Here is a 21,033-nt window from a genome sequence, read left to right as displayed (position 1 = left end):
TTCCTTCCTTCCTTCCTTCCTTCCTTCCTTCCTTCCTTCCTTCCTTCTGTCCTTCCTTCCTTCCTTCCTCTCTTTCATATTCAGCCATTTCTTTTATGGTCTGAGTTTTGGGAGCATATGGTTATATACAATTTGTACGATAACCACTATCATTTTTCCTATATTGCTTGTGATTTCTAATTCTCAATTTTCATGATTTGATTTTTTTCTTGCTCTTTTTTACATTAAATGTGTTATTGGTTTATCAATGCTATTGATGAGTCATTTTTAAACTAGCTTTTAATTTTATTTATTAATTGAAGTCTTTTGTTTTTTCTTTTAATTTGTAACTTCTTAGTTCACTTTTTTGTTTCTCAATTTATTTGAATTTATTTAACTAGAAACTGAACTGAAATGAACCGAACATTAATACATCAATCAACAAGCAGGAATTAAATGCTTATATATGAAGCATTGTGCTGTCCACTAGGGATAGAAATACAAAAGCTAAGTTTTCCAGTTCCGTTTTTTTCCATCTTCCAGCTCTCACTGTCTACCCTTCTGAATATCAGTTCCATTTAAATGCCCTCCCCCCTTCCCCTGCCCCGAGCTAATTGGTTATGGTAAGGGAGTGAAAATACTTATTTTCTTTGCCAGACTCTTTACAATCATTGTTCAGTAACTTCTTCTAGAATGAACCTTAGATCTTTCAATTCAAATTTATCACCTGATTAAGAATCTAGTAGCTGCTATCTACTGACCCCCAGCACACTCTCCTTCCTTCCCACAATGAATTCAATGCCTGGTTTATAGTTTTTCTCTCCATTCCAACCCCTGCCTTCATCCTAAGAGAATTCAACATACGTATTGATGCAACTGCAAGCATCCTAACTTCCCAGGTCCTCAATCAACTCATTTCCCATGACCTACTCCTCCACTCAACCTCACTTACACATAGTCCTCCCAGCATTGTTGAAAAGATAAAATGAGGTAATATTTGTAAAAGACTTTACAAACCTTAAATTTTAATAAAATCTAACTTTTCCATCACCTTTAAAGTTTCTCATGGCATCCCAGTCCCCACCCTCTCACCTGAAGACCTTGCCCCATACTTTACCAAAAAATATTGAGGCCATTTGCCAAGAGCTCCCTTTTTTTCCCCTTCTCATCTCAAATCATCTAAATGTCTTTCTCCACTACCTCCTCTCTTAAACCTTTCTCACATTATGGAAGAGCTCTTCTCCTTGCTCAGGCAAATCTTTTAGTAAGACATGGACACATATTTTGTGTAACCAAAAAAAACTTAATTCAGAAGGAAAATTTGAGGTAAATGGAGGAAAACATAAACCTAAGTTATAACTTAAAATGAGAATGAATTAAACTACCCAATAAAATGAGTGATAGTTTTATAAGAAAGCAAAGTCCAACAATGTTAAATATATATGAAAAAAACAAATAAATCAAATCCTTAATATGCTTATGACCCCATTCCATCCCATCTTCATTAGAAGATTGCCCCTCCCATTATCCTTGCATTCATCTTCAATCTTTCCTTGTCTACTGACCGTTTCCCTACTTCCCAAAACATGCCTATCCCTCCCCCATCCTTAAAAAATCCCTCTTGTGATCTGATCATTTCTGGTAGTTCTTATCCTGTATCTCTCCTCATTTTCATGGCTCAAATCCTTGAGAAAGCCATCCAAGATCTGTACTTCACTTCCTTTTCTCTCACTCTTTCCAAACCTTGCTCTCTTTTGCTGCTCCTTTTCCATGTCTGAGTACTTCTCCTTCTCCTTTGCTGGATCTTCCACTGAGTCATATCCGATAACTGTAGGTGTCCCCCATGGCTCTATCCTTTTCTTTCCATGCTATTTTATTTGGTGATATCATTAGCTCCCATGGATTCAATTATCATCTCTAGGGAGATAATTCCTCTCTCTCTCTCCCCCCCATATATGTATATGTACATATATATGTATATGTATATAGATATATATGTATATGTATATATATTATATATATATGTATATGTATATACAAATCTCAACCTCTCTCATGACCTTCAATCTAACATTATTCACTGCTTGTTGGGCATCTTGAACTGGATATGCCATAGACATCTTAAATTCAACATATCAAAAACAGAACCTGTTATCTCCCCCCTCCCCCAACTTCTTCCAAAATTCCCTATTACTGTTGAGGGCACCAGTCCCTCAGGTATCTTTGACTCCTCATTCTCTCTCATCCCAAGTCATGGCATATCCACTTTCACAACATCTTTCTCTCTAACATTGCCACCAAACCTGGCCTCAGGTACTTTTCCAGCTAGAGCACTAGACCTGGCATCAGGAAAATCCACATTCCAATATGGCTTCAGATACTTAGTAGCTACATAACCCTGGGCAAGTCACTTCATCTTTGTCTGCCTCCATTTTCTCATCTGTAAAATGAGCTGGAGAAAGAAATGGCAAACCAAACCTGTTGAATTTGAGATTCTTGTGGGATAGCTAGCTTGAAATGTCAGATAGGCAGTTGGTTATGTGCAGCTGGAGCTACAGAGAAAGACTAGGACTGGATATGTAGATGTGGAATCATCTGAGTAGAGATATATTTAAACCCGTGGGAGCTGATAAGATTACCACATGAAAGAGTATAAAATAAAAGAGAAGGCAATTCAGGACAGAGCCTGGAGGTACACCTGTAATTCGGGGAAGTGACATGGATGAAGAAGTAGCAAAGGAGATTGAGAAGGAGCAATAGGTAGAAGGTAGAACCTGTGGTTCTACCACAGACAGGTAGAAGGAGAACCACAAGAGAGCCATTTCAAGAAAACCTAGAAAGGAGACCGGATTCAGTATAGGGTAGTAAAAAATTATACATACATACATACATACTTACATACATACATACATGCACACACATATTATAGAGAGCTCCAGAAGCATAGGGACTGAGAAGATGCCATTTGATTTGGCAATTAGGAGACCACTGACAATTTTGAAGAGAGCAGTTTCAGGTTAATGATGAGGGCAGGAAGCAAATTGCAGAGGGTTTAGAAGTGAGTGAGAGGAGAGGAAGTGAAAGCAATGAGTATAGACAGGGTTTTTTTTTCTGTGAACTTGACTGAGAAAAGAAGAAGATATATCAATAATAACTAACAGGGGAAGTAGATGCAGTGAGGGTTTTTATATTTTTTCCTCACTTGTTAATATTAGTTAATTTAGGAATATTAATTTGTTCCTGACTACTACTGTTTCATCCCATAAATATTGATAATGCATTTTTATTATCTTTTATATGCCTATAACATGTGTATAATAGATTTGTATATTATATGCATATATATGCATGTGGAATGCAGTTTCTCTGGTACTATAGCTCACCAGTCCCTATCCGGTGTCCTTCCAACAAAATCAATCACCAATTAATGTTTATCTATATCAATTTGACCAGTGACCCTTCCTTAATAACAATAATAATTAACATCATTTAAAGACCAGTTGTGATGCTGTCCCAGCTTTTTCCTTTTATAGCAAATTTCTATAATAAGAGCAAGTATTCTGTAGAAGATATAAACACAATGCAAGTATATAAGATCTTACTGTTTTCAATCAGAATGTCTAGTCATTCCATATCCCAAACAACTTAGTAAATTAGTATTTGGGCTTGCTATCTGCCTGCTAATACTTATATAGTCATGTCTAAGATTAAGTAGCTCATTCTTTCAAGATGCTATGGGAATAATTGAACAAAGGTAAAAAAAAAGCTTGTGAAACAGAGATATGAATCTATTAATTTATGAGGTTAAAGTCAGAAACTTCTGTCTTATTTTAAGGAATAGAATTTCAGTATCATCAGTCTTCTTAGCAAAGAGTAATGTTTGTGTAATATCTATTTCATTTGAATGTCATTAACAGCCAAACATGTTCTACTACAGGCAACCCATTTGATATATATTGTTCTCGGCATACAATTGGAATTAATTACATAAGTGTATCTACACATCCCATCCCAAGTAAATTGGAGTAAAGTCATCCTCTCGTAAGAAGATTCATTTGTGTAATCTTTGGACCTAGGGGTGGAGAGCCTCTTCTTGCAAGACAAGAACCTCTGTTTTCGTATATAGGATTAGATCCTTAACAGCATCTGATTCTCCTAAAGGAATGAACTGAATGAACTGAAGTGGAAAATGTTTGAGAAAGCAACAAGATCAGACAACCCTTTATGTCAAGTGTAAATGACTCTAATGGTGCACGTAAAATCTAAATTCTTGAAAGTTTCAAGTGAACTATGGATCCCTAATTAGATGTTCCCCTTATAGCTCTATTGTTGGTAAGATCAGAACCATAGGGTTCCAGCTATTTTTCACCACATAAGCTAGTTGTTAGAGATACAAAATTTGAAAGCCTACACTGATTTGTATTGAAATCTGTTTTGTGAAAGATTTTAGCAAGAGCATCATGGAAGTCTCTACAAGTAACTTGGAACTAGAGAAGTAAATTTACTTAAGAGGTGCCCCTGAGGACAAGAATTTTCCAGATTTCCCCAAGAAAAGTTGTTCTAGAGATTAGACAACTACATGAGGCATCTGAGATCCAAGATGAAATTTGCTGATTAAATGGACTTTGAGACTGGGTCACTAAAATGCAAAAAAAATACTTAATGTTAGTTAATGTGGATGGTCATTACTGTATTCCTTTGGCTTTTTGCTGCACCATACCTGTATACTGAGTTTTCTCAGTTATCTTGGTGTCAGCAAACCCCGCCCCCCCAAATTAGTCCATAGTTTTAGACATTTTTACTATGGTTTGTACTGTGATTGGTCAATTTTGTTCTCCTTGCATTAGCTTGTCAGGGAAAATTGTGAAAGTCTTCCATTGACAAAAAAGGGAAAATTGAAAAAACACCAAGTGATTTTGATCTAATTGTGTAATTGAAATGATTCTGTATCACCCCTCATATGTTGTAAAATTGCGTAAGCCATGTTTCTTTGTCTCTGATCTTAGTTCAGAAATTCAACTGACCTGTTCTGAGTAATGCTCAGAAATTCAGTTCTCCCACTAATCACCAAATGCCATTGATTCTTCCTTTGCTGCCCCTAGGGGTGGGATGGAAGAAAATTATGATCATTTTGGTATTTTTCTTATTGGTCGAATTGTTTTCCTACTTGTGCTTATGTTGCTGTTGTGGATTTTGCCTCCAGTGTAACTCATCAGTAGGCTCCTCCGCTTCTTCTACTCATGCACCACTTAGGGAACTATGTGAAACATAGCGTTGGAAAGATTCTATGAGCAGGTCACAAGAGGTGGAGTGTATGGGAGCAGGCCAGAGTAGGAATATGCCCTATGATGCCACATAAAAATGGAAACTACTTTGAGTAGAAGAGATCCGCCCCCTTACATTTGGCGTAATTGGCAGGATAGTCTGCCCCCTTATGGTACCTTCTCCTCCTCCTCTAGGATTAAGACCCCATGTCCTTTTACTTTTCCCATTCTAGTCCCTCCATACTACTGCTTTTTTTCTATTCTTTCAAAGTTCTCTTTTCTTGTTGAGTTTCTAAAGGAATTAACATCCTTTCACCATTCGCTTGTGGATGCTTTTCGCTGCCCTTGACCACCCCCATCTGCATCTTCACAACTTTCCATTATGTTGTCACCTCCTCTCAAAAAAGATATCAATTCATTATAGAGAGTCATGGGATTTAGTCCATCCATCAATTAATCAATCAAAAGGCATGCTTATGTTCCAGGCACTATATACTAGATACTGGTGATAAAAAGTTAAAGAATGAAGTAATCCCTACTCTCAAGAGGCTTACATTATGACAGTACAGACAGCAAATATATACACACATATACAAGTATACATATACAAATATATATGTATATGTACACACAGACACATACATATATCCGAATCTCTACATATACATACATATGTATGATATATGGAATTAAAATAAAGACAATAAACAGAAACAAGTATAATGTAGTCAAATCCAAGGTAGTTAGGGAAGGAGGGCATGAGCAGTTGAGATTAGGAAAGTCTTAATGTAGAAGGTGCTGCCCGACTTGCATCCTGAAGGAAGAGAAGGATTCTATGAGACAAAGGTACAGAGGAAGTCCATGCCAGGTGATGGCTAATGCAGAAGTAGAGAGACAAGAGATGAAGTGTGGGGCATAGGGAACAGAGAGAAAGCCAGTTTGCCTGGATTACAGAGTGAGGGAGAGGTAGTAATGTATCATGTATAATGTACAACGATGTCGGAGAGATAGTTTGGGGCCATGTTGTAAAAGTCTTTAAAAGGTGAACTGAAGAGTTGATATTTGATCCTAGACGAGGCAACTGGAATTGACTGAATAGGAGTGTTATGATTAGATCTGTGTTTGAGAAGATCGCTTTGGCATCAGTGTGAGGGATTGAATTGGATTAAGCAGAATTGGGCAGAGACATGAGGCAGGGAGATTAACTGTAATAATCTAGCAAAGAGTTAATAAGGCCCTGAACTAAGATGGTGGCTGTATGAATGGAGAGAAGGGGTTGGATGCAAGGAATGTTGTGGAAGTAAAAAAAAAATGCTTCGGCAGCATATTGGTTATGAGTGATCAAACATTGAGAATAAGTCTGAGGTCATAAACGTGGAGGTCTGGAAACCTTGTGATACCTTCAATGGAAAAAGGAAATTTGGAAGAGGAGTGCGTGTGGTGTATGAGATAATAAATTCTATTTTGAACATGTTGGGTTTGAGATGCCTCTGTGATATTCCAGTTTGAAAATGCCCAATAAGTGATAGGAGACTGAAACTCGACTGGCTATGACTGGAATTATAGACCTGTGAGTCATTTTCATAGAGATGATAATTAAACCCATGGGAGGTGATAGGGTCACTGAACGAGAAGAGAATGAGAGAGAAGAAAATAGGGCCACAGCTGAACCTTATGGAAGACCCACGATTAGAGCACACAATATGGCTGATGAATCAGCAAAGGATACTGAGAATGAGCCCTCAGATAGGAACAGAGCCCAGAGAGTGTAATATCATGAAAACCAATAGAAGAGTGAGTGCAGGGCCTGTCAGGAGTGACAAATGTAGCAGGGAGGGTGGGGGGAAGGGTAGCTAAGTGGCTATGCTAAGTATTTAAGTTCTCCAGTGTTATTTCATGAATGTTTTCACCTTGTTTAGTGTTTCTGTCTTATCTTGTGGATTCAGTTCTAGTTACTCTTGTGGGATATGATTTTACCTGTGAAAGCCTTTCCTGCAAAACATAAGAAGAATACTTCTTGACCAGATTAAACTATGCAATTAGATTGGTGGTCTGCTGAATTACTCTATTAATACATAGACATACACCCACACACATGTATGTGTATGTACACACATGCATAGCAATTCATTTTAAATTTATATATGTATGTATACACACACACACACACACACACACACACACACACACACACACTATAGCTGGACCTGGGCCCAAAACTTAAAGTAGGAAAAGACCAGATTGGATTGCATTTAAGAAATTCCCATTTTATGAGATTTTTGGGTTGAGGATTGTGGAAAAATGTAGTAAATACTTAATAAAAGCTTTTTTTTATTCATTCATCCATCTATCTTGCTCATCATCCATCCTCTTTACTCCTGTGATCTTTTCACTCTACCATCTGTCTTCCTTTTTCTCCAAAGATTAGGAGGCCCTCTAGCAGTCTACAGGACCAAGTGAGCTATTTAGCTGGCAGATCAATGAGGTTTGAATTCTCCCTCAATGGGTTATCCTTAAACAGTTTCAGAACCTTTTAATTAATCAGAAGTTATTTATTGAGTTCTTCACATACTCAGTAGAAAAAGCAATAAATAATCTATGATTCAGAAAACTGGAAATTCTAGTCCTGGTTAAGTCACAAATTGCTTCTATGACTTTGTGTGGAGGTGATTTCACCTCTCTTTAGGCCTAGTTTCCCTGTATTTTAAATTAGGGAGTTGAAGTAAATGCCCTTAAGGTTCTGTTTAGGCCTAAAATTCTATAATTGTAGGACCATCAAATAGTGTTGTTGCCTTCAAGGAATTTGCAATCTAGTTACAGGGATTATATGCCCCGGTAAAAGTATAATGCACAAGGAAAGTAGTATTTAAGAAATAAACTATGAAAGAGAGAGAGAGAGAGAAAGAAATGAGGGAGGAAGAGAGAGAGAGAGAGAAACGTGGGAGGGAGAGAGATTCCAAAAAGAAGATCAGAAAGGACAGGAATCATTAGGAAAGGCTTCCCAGAGGAAGTGGGAGTCAAACTGGGCTTTGAAGAACATTGTGGATAGAAGAAGGAAAGGTACTTCAGGTGAGAGGAACCCCAAGAAGGGAAGTCATAGATGAGAGGCTGAGCGTGGTCTATTTTTGAGAAGGGAGAGAGATCTGGCTGGAGGGGAGATTTATGTTAGGGAGTTAAGGTAAGTAATGCTGTCTAGCTAAGGCAAGGCCAGATTGAGGTGGGGCTTGAAAACCAGGCTGAGGAATTTGCTGCCATGACGTGATATATGGTAAAAGTCTTTTGTGCAATGGGTTAAGACATAAAAATGACACTCTCCTTATAGTGGCTCCTAAATCTTGGGATTGCTTACTTGAATTTTGTCTCTGTATGGGGAGATATGGGTGTCTTTTAGAGAGGAAAATGAGAACTCGTTTCCCTCCTCCTTCCCCCAAATTTGTGGCTCTTTGCAAATACTCAACAATTCTAGTGTCATGGATGAGAATGGCTTATTGAAATTTGTATCTAAGCACAGCATAGGAAAGTTTATTCAGTTGGTGAGAGAGTAGTGCATGGCCTCCACCACCCCCACTACACTGCAGGGTAGAATGGTGGGTGGTGACTCAGGGGAGTAGTGCCACATGCTCTCCAGTTGAAGGCACAGAGCCCCAGGGGGGTCCAGGTTTAAATGAGATTTTCAAATAAAGAGTCTTCCTTGTCGGTCGACATATTGTAAGTGAGACAATGGGATTAAGGAACATCGATGTGTAGCAAAAGTGAGGAGGGGTGTCCAGCAGTGGGCCTGGAGTCAGGAAGATCTAAGTCTTCAAATCTGGACTCAGATATATGTTAGCTGTGTGAAACTAGGCAAGTCTGTCTGCCTTAGTTTCTTCAACTGTAAAACGAGGAGTATAATAATACCTACCTCTCAGGGTTGTCGTGAGGACCAAATAAAATAATAATTATGAAGGACTAAAAGTGCTATAGAAATGCTAGCTATTATTATTGCTATTTTTTTTACTATTCGCTATTATTATTGTTTTTAAAAATTAATAAGGGAGGATTACTCAGGATGAGGAAAGTGGAATTGCTGGTGTAATTTCAGCAAGCTTGCCAGAGAATTTCAGCAGCCAGCTCTAAGTAGTACCAGAGTTGTTTAACCAGAGACAGTCCTAGGAGAGTAAAACCATAGACTCCTCTGGCTATTTACAAATCATCTCACAGCAACAACAATCACTGCCTTGTATTTGCTGTTAATTCAGGCCCAACATGCAATGATCAGTGTAGCTTTGGGCTTAGAGACCACGGGACAACAGGGAAACAAATTTTGTTGTTGTTCTGTTGTTTTCAGTAGAGTGCGTCTTTGTGACCTCCTTTGGAATTTTCTTGGCAAAGGTACTGGAGTGGTTTGCCATTTCCTTCTCTAGATCCTTTGACAGATAAGGAAACTGAGGTAAACAGGGTTAAATGATTTGTCCAGGGTCACACAGTTAGTATCTAAAGCCAGATTTTAACTTGGGAAAACGAGTCTTTCTGACTCCAGACTCAAAGCTCTATCCACAGCACAACCTAGCTGCCTTTAAAGTAGGACCTGAGTCTGTTCTTATCCTTGCTTACCTGACCAATTCTAGGTCCAGTTGGGCCTCCTGCTCTCTCTACTCAAGAGACAATTTTACTTGTGGCACTGCAGAATTGAGGAATGTATTAAGAATGTCTCTTTCTAGATTTTGGTCTACAATTAGGTAGACCAAATTAGGCCCAAGGTCCATTGGTACATATGTTTTGGTCATGTCCTGTGTAGATGAACAATGACCTGGGCCCAAAGCTGAATTAGAGGAAAAGAGAAGATTGCATTGCATTTGGGAAATTGCTTAATGCTTTCAATGATTCTGAGCTGCTCCATCACACACAAACCCTAACCTTCATCAGAGAAACTTGCCACAAAGATTTTTTTTCACAGGTACCAGTTTCCTTTCTAATTTTAGCTGTGTTGATTATCACACTAGAAATCTGTGTGATCTAACTTCCATTAGAGCCTGTCTACATCAAGGAAACCCTTTTACTCTTCCTTAATTGATTCTCCATCTTATTCCCCAAGGTTTCTGTTCTATACTTTCTCTTGTCTCCTTGAACATTCCATGGCACTCCCTCAGCTAAGGCCCTCATGTCTTACTTTACTTGAGAAAATAGAGGCCTCTTCCATTGTCTTTATGAATTTCATCTCTCTGATAAAAGGTGACATTTCTCTTTGACAATAATCAATGCCTCTATAATCATCCTTAATCCCGTCCCTTCATATCTCTTCTAGCAGATTGTTCCCTTCATCTTCCCTCTCTAATTTTAATCTCTCCCTAATTATGAGTTCATTCCATCCTCCATATGCACATGCAGGCATCTCCTCCATTCTTAAAAACCCTTGTTAGACTTGACTGTCTTCTCAAGCTTTTTGTGCCACACTTTTATCTGTTTCTTAGCCAAACCCCTGGAAAAGTCTGGCTTCTGACCCTATCACCTAACTTAAATTTCTTTTTTTTTAAAGTTATCAAAGGTTTTGTAATTGCTAGATCTGATGATCTTTTTCAAATCCTTATTCTTTTTGACATCTTATGACCCTTAGATGCTATTGACCACTTTCTCCTCTTGGTACTTTCTCTTCTCTGGGATTGTTACCTTGTTTTCTTGGTTCTCCTATGTAGCTTAACTTACCTTACCTTAGCCTTTTTTGCTGGATCACCCTCATGGTGGGTATGTTCTAAAACTTCATGCTGGGATCTTTTCTCTATATTCTACTATATTATATGATCCGCTTCTATGGTTTTAATGGTCATCTCTGTGTATGATGATTCCAAGATTTGTGTATCTAGTCCTGGTCAATTTCTAGAGCTCTAGTCATGGATTGCCATGAAGATTGCCATACTAAGCCATTCAAACTGGATGTCCTGTAGGCATCTTAAACTCAATATTTCCAGGACAGAACTCATTTTTTCTACCTAAGTCTACCTCTCCTCTAAATTTCCCTGTTTCTATTGGAAGTACCACCATTCTTCCAACTTCCAATGTTCAAAAACACTGGTGTCCTGTTTAACTCTTCATTCTTCAATCAGTTGCCAAATCTTGTTGTTGATTTTTTTCTACTACCATAATGTTTGTGGCATCTATCTCGTCTTACTCTCCAGTCACTACCTTAATTTCAGGCTGCATAAGAAGTTCAGCCCTGCTGGACCCATGTTCTCCATCTGGGTCTTCAGGGACATGATTACCAGGCACTTCCTGGGGTATGCCTACATCAACATCCAGCAGCCAGCAGATACTGAATGTGCCCCAAATACAATGAACTTTGTTGTAATTAAAAGCAAACCAATCTGTATTGTGTGGTCTCCTCAGGATCCCTTTTTGAGGAAATAAAGAGTTGGGAATGTTTTCATTAAAAACCTGGGTAAATCCATAGACAACAAAAGCATTTTATGACATCTTTTCAGCATCTGGGAACATCTTGTTCGTCAAGGTGGTGTGTGATGAGGTTGGTCCTAAGGTTATGCATTTGTATACTTTTAGACCCTGGATCTTGCAGACAGGGCCATTGAGACAATGAATGGTATGCCTCTCAATGACCTCAAAGTGTTTGTTGGTAGATTCAAGTCAAGGGAAATGAAACTGTGAGCCAAAGCTAAAGAATTTACCCATGTTAATATGAAAAAAAACTTCAGTGTTGATATGGATGATGAAAGATTGAAGGAACTTTTCAGCAAATATGGTAAAACTCTGAGTGCAAAAGTGATGACTGACTATAGTGGAAAATCCAGGAGGTGTGTTGCCCACTTTCCTTGTGGGTGGGAGTGAGCTATTTGTGCTGCCCCAGTGGAGATCATTATGATCGTGGACCAGCTGTCCTCAGGGAGACGCTGTAGGTTGGGTGCCACAGCGGGAGCCAGGAAGCCAAGGCGGTGCATTACATTGGATCTTGGCTTGGAAGAGTTTTTACAAGATGGGTGCAGCAAACTTTCCAGAGCACCCAGGCTGCAGTAGCCTACAGAAACTCCTTTGCTGCTGATCACAAGGCCACAGATCCTATTCTTAAGGACTGCCCTGTCTCCTACTATAATGAATGGGACCCACTTGAGGAAGTGATTGTAGGCAGAGCTGAAAATGCCTGTGTTCCACCATTCACTGTGGAAGTTAAGGCCAACACATATGAAAAGTATCAGACATTTTACCAGCAGCAAGGAGGCCAGTATTTTCCCAAAGAGCATCTGAGAAAGGCTGTTGCTAAAATTAAGAAATGTGCAATATTTTGAAAATGAAAGGAGTGACTGTTAAGAGGCCTGATCCCATTGATTGGTCTTTCAAGTACAAAACACCAGATTTTGAGTCTACAGGTTTGTATGGTGCAATTCCCAGAGATATTCTGATTGTAGTTGGAAATTAAATCATTGAAGCTCCCATGGCATGGCATTCATGCTTCTTTGAATATCGAGCATACAGATCAATTATCAAAGATTATTTCCATTGTGGGGCTAAGTGGACAACAGCTCCTAAGCCCACAATGGCTAATGAGCTTTATGACCAGGATAATCCAGTTTATTCTGTAGAAGACAGACATGCATTGGCTGCTCAGGGAAAATTTGTGATGAATGAATATCAGCCATGTTTTGATGCTGCTGACTTCATTTGAGCTGGAAAAGATATTTTTGCACAGAGAAGCCAGGTAACTAATTACCTAGTCATTGAGTGGACACATAGATATCTTGCTCCAGACTATAGAGTGCATATCATCTTCTTTAAAGATCCCAATCCAATGTATATTGATGTTACCTTCAATATGATTGGACCTGGTCTTGGGCTTTCCAACCCTGACTGTCTCTGTCATCAGATTGAACTTTTCTTTTTTTTATGTTAATTTTTATTTATTTTTTTGTTTTCAACATTTACATATATAATTTTGTTTTAGCCTCGTAACAACACTGGAACATATATGAATTTTGTAGATGAAGACACTGGTAGACAGAGGTTAAGTGACTTGCTCAGGTGCACAAGGTGTTATTCTTATGGTACAGATGAAAACATTGAGGCAAACAGAATTGAATGACTCAGTATCACACAGCTTGTAATTGTCTAAGGCAATATTTGAACTCAGATATTCTTATTTTTAATGGTAATTTTTAATTTATTTTTTTGTTTTCAACATTTACCTCCACAAGATTTTGAGTTCCAAATTTTCACCCCATCTCGCCCCTCCCCCCACCCCAAGATGGCATGTATTCTAAGTACCCCTTCCCCTAGTCTGCCTTCCCTTCTATCTCTCCCCCCCTTCTCTTATCCCCTTCCCCTTCAATTTTCCTGTAGGGCAGGATGGATTTCTGTATCACATTTCCTGTATTTCTTATTTCCCGGTTGCATGTGAAAACATTTTTTTTTTAAACATGTGTTTTTAAAACTTTGGGTTCCAAATTTTCTCCCTTTCTCCCGCCCCACCCACCCTCATTGATAAGGCAAGCAACTCAATATGGGTTAAATATGTGCAGTTATGCAAAACACTTCCATAGTAGACATGCTGTGAAAAACTAACTCTATTTCCCTTAATCCTATCCTGCCCCCCCATTTATTTTATTCTTTTTTTTGACCCTGTTCCTCCTCAGAAGTATTTGCTTCTGATTACCCCCTTTCCCAATCTGCCCTCCTCTCTATCATCCCCCTATTCTCTTCTCCCCTCCCCCCCCCCCATTTTCCTGTAGGGTAAGGTAGATTTCCATTCCCAATTGAGTGTGTGTGTTATTCCCTCCTTAAGTCAAATCCGGTAAGAATAAGATTCACTCATTCCCTCTCACCTTCCCCCCTTTCCCCTCCACTGTAAGAGCCTTTTCTTTTCTGTTTTTTTTTGTGAGACAATTTACTCCATTCTACCTTTCCCTTTCTCCTTCTGCTAGTATAATCCTCTCTCACCCCTTAATTTTATTCTCCAGATATGACCCCTTCATGTTCAACTCACCCTGTGCCCTCTATCTAACTATCTATATCTATATATACGTACATATAATTTTTCCCCTCCAACTACCTTAATACTGACAAAGGTCCCATGAGTTACAAATATCATCTTTCCACATAGGAATGTAAACAGTTCAACCTTAATAAGTCTCTTATGATTTCTCTTTCCTGTTTACCTCTTCATGTTCCACTTGAGTCTTGTATTTGAAAATCAAATTTTCAGCTCTGGCCTTTTCATCAAGAATGCTTGAAAGTCCTCTATTTCACTGAATGACCATTTTTTCCCCTGCTGGGTTATGCTCAGTTTTGCTGGGTAGGTGATTCTTGGTTGTAATCCTTTCTCCTTTGCCCTCCAGAATATTATATTCCATGCCCTGTGATCCCTTAATGTAGAAGCAACTAAATCTTGTGTTATCCTGATTGTGTTTCCACAACACTTCAGTTGTTTCTTTCTGGCTGCTAGTAATATTTTCTCCTTGACCTGGGAACTTTGGAATTTGGCTACAATATTCCTAGGAGTTTTCCTTTGGGGATCTCTTTCAGGAGGAGATTAGTGGATTCTTTCAATTTCTATTTTGCCCTCTGGTTCTAAAATATCAGGGCAGTTTTCCTTGATCATTTCTTGAAAGATGATGTCTAGGCTCTTTTTTTGATCATGGCTTTCAGATAGTCCAATAATTTTTAAATTGTCTCTCCTGGATCTATTTTCCAGGTCAGTTGTTTTTCCAATGAGATATTTCACATTGTTTTCTAATTTTTCATTCTTTTGGATTTGTTTTACACTGTCTTGATTTCTCATTAAGTCACTAGCTTCCAATTGCTCTATTTTAATTTTTAAGGAAGTATTTTCTTCAGTAATCTTTTGGACTTTCTTTTTTATTTGGCCAATTTTGCTTTTTAGGGCATTCTTCTCCTCATTGGCTTTTTGGACCTCTTTTGCCATTTGGGTTAGGCTATTTTTTAAGGTGTTATTTTCTTCAGTATTTTTTTGGGTCTCCTTTAGCAAGCTGTTGACTTGTTTTTCATGATTTTCTTGCATCACTCTCAGTTTTTCCTCTACATCTCTTACTTGCTTCTCAAAATCCCTTTTGAGCTCTTCCATGGCCTGGGACTGATTCATATTTTTCTTGGAGGCTTTGGATGTAGGAGCTTTGACTTTGTTGTCTTCTTTGGTTGTGTGTTTTGATCTTCTTTGTCACCAAAGTAAGATAATATAGTCTGATGTTTTTTGTGCTGCTTACTCATGATCCCAGCCAATTACTTGAGTTTTAAACTCTTTGTGAAGGTAAAAGTCTGCTTCCAATGTGTAGAATGTACTGTCCCAAGCTTTGGGGGTTTGTGCAGCTGTTTTCAGAGGTACTTCTAGGTATCTGAAAATTTTCAGTTCTTCCAAGGTGCTATGATAAGGCGTAAGGTGTTTTCTCTCCACCGCCAGAAGAAATTCCACCACACCAGCATTCCTCCTTGCCCCAGGACTGCCCCTCGGAACTGTGACCCAGATTCAAAAGCAAAGCAAGAGATTCCTGCCTTAGCACTGGCAAAGAGATTCCTCCAATCCCCATCTGATCAGTCACTCAATTTCCCCTCAGTGTGTGGGCCGGAAGCTCAGGAAACAGCCATGGCCCAGCCTGTGTTTGGGACTTGTGGCTGAAACCTAGCTCCTCTCTCACCGCAGTCACAGATTTTTCCCACTGACCTCCCAAGTTGTCTTTGGTGTTCATGGGTTGAGAAGTCTGGAAACTGCCACAGCTGCCTGTGATTCAGTGCTCTGAGGCCTGCTCCAGGGTTGCTGTGACCTGTGCACCCACACCAAACTGCACTCCTCTCCCCACCCGGTGCGATATACTTTTCTGATCAACCATCCAGGCTGTCTTTGGCTGGAAATTTGTTTCACTCTGTCTTTTTGTGGGTTCTGTTGCTTTAGAATTTGTTTAGAGCCATTTTTATAGGTATTTGGAGGGATTTGGGGGGAGCACTGAAACAAGTCACTACTTTCCCTCCGCCATCTTGGCTCTGCCTCCCAGATTGAACTTTTCAAGAAAGCAGGGTGGACTATAGTTACTCCTCCAACTCCAATCATCCCAGATGTCTGTCCACTCTGGATGTCATCCAAATGGCTCTCCATGAATGTCTTAATGCTGGATGAAAAACGTGTAATGATAGATGCCAACAAAGTTCCAATTCAAAAAATGTTTGGAAAACTGGGTATTTTGGCAATCAAAGTTAATATTCGTAATGCCAATCCATTGGGAGGAGGTTTCCATTGTTGGACCTGTGATTTGTGTGGCACCCTGCAATCCTACTTTGACTAGAACTGGCCAGATGAGTGGTTGTGGCTACTTAGCTTGAAATAAACCTAGTAAGCTTAGGTATAAGCTTCATTCTACTGCTAAAACAAATGCATGAGTTAGCCATATAGTGCTTTAAGCAATCATGTCCTTAACCAGAGCCTTGAACCTAGTTTATTCTCACTCTCTTCCATATAAAGGAAAAAAAAAACTTAATTGCTTAAGTTTTGGGGCTAACTTTTTGAAACGCTTTGTTTCTACTCCTGAAGTCCTATTCACCTTGGCTTCAAGTGTGAACTTGACAATGTGTTTCGAGGCAAAGGTTAGCTGCTAGCATAACTTGGCCTCTAATGTTTAACCATCTACTTCTGTTTAATTTTCTATCCAAAAGGCAGCTTGAAATGATAGCCCCGAGTTTAACTTTCTTCTGTTAAACAGTGTTGTATATGTCACTTTTTTTTCAAAATAAGAAAAATACTTAAGAAGTCACATTTTAAGTGGTACCAGAAAACTGCCTCTTTTTCTAACAGTATTTTAGTTAATTTTTTATTTTTGTTTTTTAAGATAAGATAAACTAAACTATGCAAACATCAAAGGGAGTTGTACAGGAATTTTGTTAATATTCTCATCTCAACACTTAACATTAATGTTATTTGCTTCTAAAACCATTTTCATATGACTTACCTCATTTGAAATGAAATGTTTTGTCCACATTTCCTGTTATTTCTAAGGTTCTTACAAAAATAATCAATGTAGCAAGATACAATTATAATTTCCCATCTCTAACTTTTTGGTGTGTTCAGTAGCTATACTCTACTACATGTACAAGTTTCCTTTCTTTGGTAAGTTATGTTTACATAAGTGCAGAGTCTTTAAAGCATAACTGGGAGATAAGAGTCTTCAGTAATTAATGGAAAAGAACCTACATGCATACATATGACCTGGTTTTAATGTTGGATACTAGACATGTGTTTTTTATGCTAATAAAAATTTTTGTGTTCAAAACAACAACAACAAAAAGAAAATCCAAAGGCTTTGGTTTTCTGAGTTTTGAGAAACATGAGGATGTCAATAAGACAGTTGAAGAAATGAGTGGAAAAAACACCAATGGGAAAATGGTATTTGTAGCTGGGCACAGAAAAAAAAGTTGAATGCAAGGCTGAATTAAAACGGAAATTTGAGTAGCTAAAATAGGAGAGATTAGCTGCTGCCGGAGGGATCTCTATATTAAGAACCTGGGTGATACCACTGATGATGAAAAATTAAGGTAGGAATTTTCTTTTTTTTTTTAGATCAATTACCTGTGCCAAGGTGATACTCAAAGATGGGTGAAGTAAAGGGTTTGTCTTTATCTGCTTTTCTTTGCCTGATGAGGCTACCAAAGCAGTGACAGAAATGAATAGTTGCATCATGGACTCTAAAGCCGTGTATGTTACACTTGCACAAATGAAAGAAGAAAGAAAAGCCTATCTTACCAAGCAATATATGCAGCATATTACAGGAATGAGAACCTTCCCTGCCAACAGATCATCAATCAGTTTCAGCCAACTCCTGGGGGCTGCAAGCAGTGCCCTGGGCTCAGTATAGACCCCCTTATTATGCTCCTAATCAAATAGCCCAGATGACACCTAATCCACCATGGCAACAATGTGGGAGTCCTCAAGGCTTCCAAAGAGTGCCAAACTCCATTCTCCAATCTGGCCCACACCCAACTCTTCTCTACCAGGCTCCAGTCAGGCTTCTTGTGGTCTTCCTACTACACATCAACAAGTGGGAATGCTCACTGCTGTGCAAAATTTGTCTCCTAGACCCATTGTAACTACCCCGTACCTACAGCTGTCCCTCCTTACAGATATGCTGCAATTGTCCAAAGCTCCAACCCAGTTATCCAGATTTTGCGGACATCTCAGCCAACATTCTATGTGGAAGGCCAGGAGCCCCTGAAAGCTTCCATACTGGCTCCTGCTCCTCCCCAGGGACACAAGTAGATGCTGGGAGAGTGTTTGTTCCCATTGATTCAAACCATGCACAATAATTTAGTTGGGAAGATCACAGGTATGCTGCTAGAGATATAAAATTCAGAACTGTTGCACATGCTGGAGCCTCCAGAATCACTCCATTCAAAGGTGGAGGAAGTTGTTACAGTATTACAAGCTCACCGTGCCAAGATGGAAGCTGCTGAGTAAATGGTCATGGTTGCTGCTCCTTCTTAGACCAGAAAAACTGGATACTGTGACGCTAAATAGCCCCTTCATTAAATGATCGCTCAACATGTGGAGACTTCTTCATGGTTCTACAGACTGAAAAATGAACAATGAACATTAGATGACAGAAGAAGCTGATCCCATTCTGTTTTTTTTTTCCTTTGGGAAAAATCAATTTGAAAGGTTAAGTCTTAAAAACATAAACGTTTTTCAGTGGTCCAAATTCACAGGTTTCTCGTGTGTGGCCCGGACCCTGTTAACTTTTAATTTAATTTAATTTTTCTCTTCTAAAAAAGCTTTTCTGACAGCATTTTTGTTTGGGTTTTATTGGGAATTGGTTTTCTTTGAAATATCCAATTTACAGAGTCTGAAAAAGTATTTCTCAATAAAGAAGTAAAACTTAAAAAAACAACCCAAATATGTACAGATAAAATACATACAGGAGAAATTGGGGGTGGTGTTGCTTATTGATTGAGTTAAAATAGCAAGTAACCCACAGGCCAATGGAAAGATGAGTGGTGCATGTAATCAGGTAATGGTGTCTTACTAACAATGCTTTTGGTCTAAAAGTGACAAACATATGCAAATACTCACATATATCTGTAGTATTGATTTGGAAATTCCCTCTAGTGATGCAGATTGTGAACTATCCATGCCTGCCCATGCTTTTCAGCTCTTGTCGATAAACTCCAATATAATTTCCATAAGGTGTCCACCTAGTGCTGGAGGCTTTCATCTAGCTTCTCTTGACGTCAAAAGATGTCACAGGAACACTGTGGTTGTCTACCTTTCATTCCTTGCTTTTGCTAAATGACCAGCCCATCTTCTTTTCTTATTGTGCTATACAATTCCTTGATGACCTCTTTTACAGCCAAGTCTCAATGTGAATAATGAATCTCTTGAAGTGATTGCATGTATTTGGGTTTGGACCATTCAAAGTTATAATTATGTAAAATATTATAATTAGTTGCAGCTGGTGGAAATACATGGCAAAAATTTGAATAATGAGATCATTTCAGAGGATTTATTGCTTGCCCTAATCAGGACCTAGATGTACTGTTCTTTGGAATATCTCACTGCTTATCTGTTAGAGATGGCTCACACTCACAATGCACCTTTCCATCACCCTCTGTGTGATAGTCATTTTCAAGTCATTTTCAAGTCATTGTATTCTATTCTTTGATAGCATAAACATATCACCCAGGAAATATATTGTGAGGAAGGGAGATGGGCTGGTTCTTTAGAAAGAATATAGCCTAAATGTTGTCCTGGTAATCTCAAATTGAAAAGACCTAGAAGAAAACCTTCATCATATTAGATATCTGTGCTATGGGAGATTTAGGGAAGAATGGGGACTTGAGTGCCCATATCCGTTAGGTCATGGATATATTGAGGTATTGTTAAGAAAGTATGAAATTTAAGAATACCTCGAAAGACCAAGCCACATCAACTGACAGAATACATTTTTTTATCCATAAAGCAAAGAAAATAGATACAATAGGATGAAATTTTTTATTTCAAAATAAATTATATCTGTTTGAAATTATTAGTATTTATAATACATTTGCAGAAATAAGAGAAATTATATTAGATTATGAATAAATTTGCAACACAATGTGCTTGGTTTTCCCAGTATTAATGAATTTTCTTTTAGAATCAGATTTGTTTCCTTAATTTAGAATTAAGGAGGGAAAACTTACCAATGGGCAGTTACCATTGCCAAAATGTAAATTACGTAACAACAAATTTAGTGCATCACAGTGGCTCATCTGCATTCTTCTGACAGTCATTAGGCCATGTGACATCTGGTGTTGATTAGGGCCAGACAACCACTTTACTGAGGAAATAGCTATATCAGAGGTATGATTGGCCTTGTGGGAGTGAAGAGTCATTTAAGTTTGTCATGTTGAATGTACAATACCTTCCTAAAGGAGTTGGATGTCAACATAGAGGAGGTGCTAGTTCTACAATGGGAATCTGTCCAAATGAATGCTTTTCAATTTGCTGATGTTGCTGAAGCTAATGCCCTTGCTAAACTGCATGTCTAAATGGCTGTATAGGATAATGTGCATTTGTGCACAGCTGTGATTCCTCTGGGTTGATTTGTAGATAAACTGGGCTGGCCCTCTTGGCAAGATGTGAAGAAGGTAAAATTTGTCCTAATTGTCCATATTCTACCCTTTTTGTGCTTATTTCTGAGGGTCACTTTAACCTTTCCCCTTTGGAGCTGAAAATAAGTCAATAAAGGGCAGTATGACGTACTAGTAGGAAAGGAACTAAAATATTGGACTCTGGGTTTTCACAGTTATAGTCATATCAGTTGGGTTTGAAAAGAAGTAA

At 38.5% G+C, this 21,033-nt stretch overlaps 2 pseudogenes; both read left to right on the top strand.

Annotated features, from left to right (window-relative positions):
* Window positions 1-6,832: 6,832 nt before the first annotated feature.
* Window positions 6,833-16,666, top strand: LOC114042944 (annotated as a pseudogene).
* Window positions 16,667-17,090: 424 nt separating this feature from the next.
* On the top strand, window positions 17,091-18,740 carry LOC114043204 (annotated as a pseudogene).
* The last annotated feature ends 2,293 nt before the right edge of the window (window positions 18,741-21,033 follow it).

The sequence above is a fragment of the Vombatus ursinus genome, unplaced genomic scaffold (assembly GCF_900497805.2).
Source record: "Vombatus ursinus unplaced genomic scaffold, bare-nosed wombat genome assembly UNPS02014768.1, whole genome shotgun sequence".
Classification (NCBI taxonomy): Eukaryota; Metazoa; Chordata; class Mammalia; order Diprotodontia; family Vombatidae; genus Vombatus; species Vombatus ursinus.
This window is presented reverse-complemented; position numbering and strand designations above follow the sequence as displayed.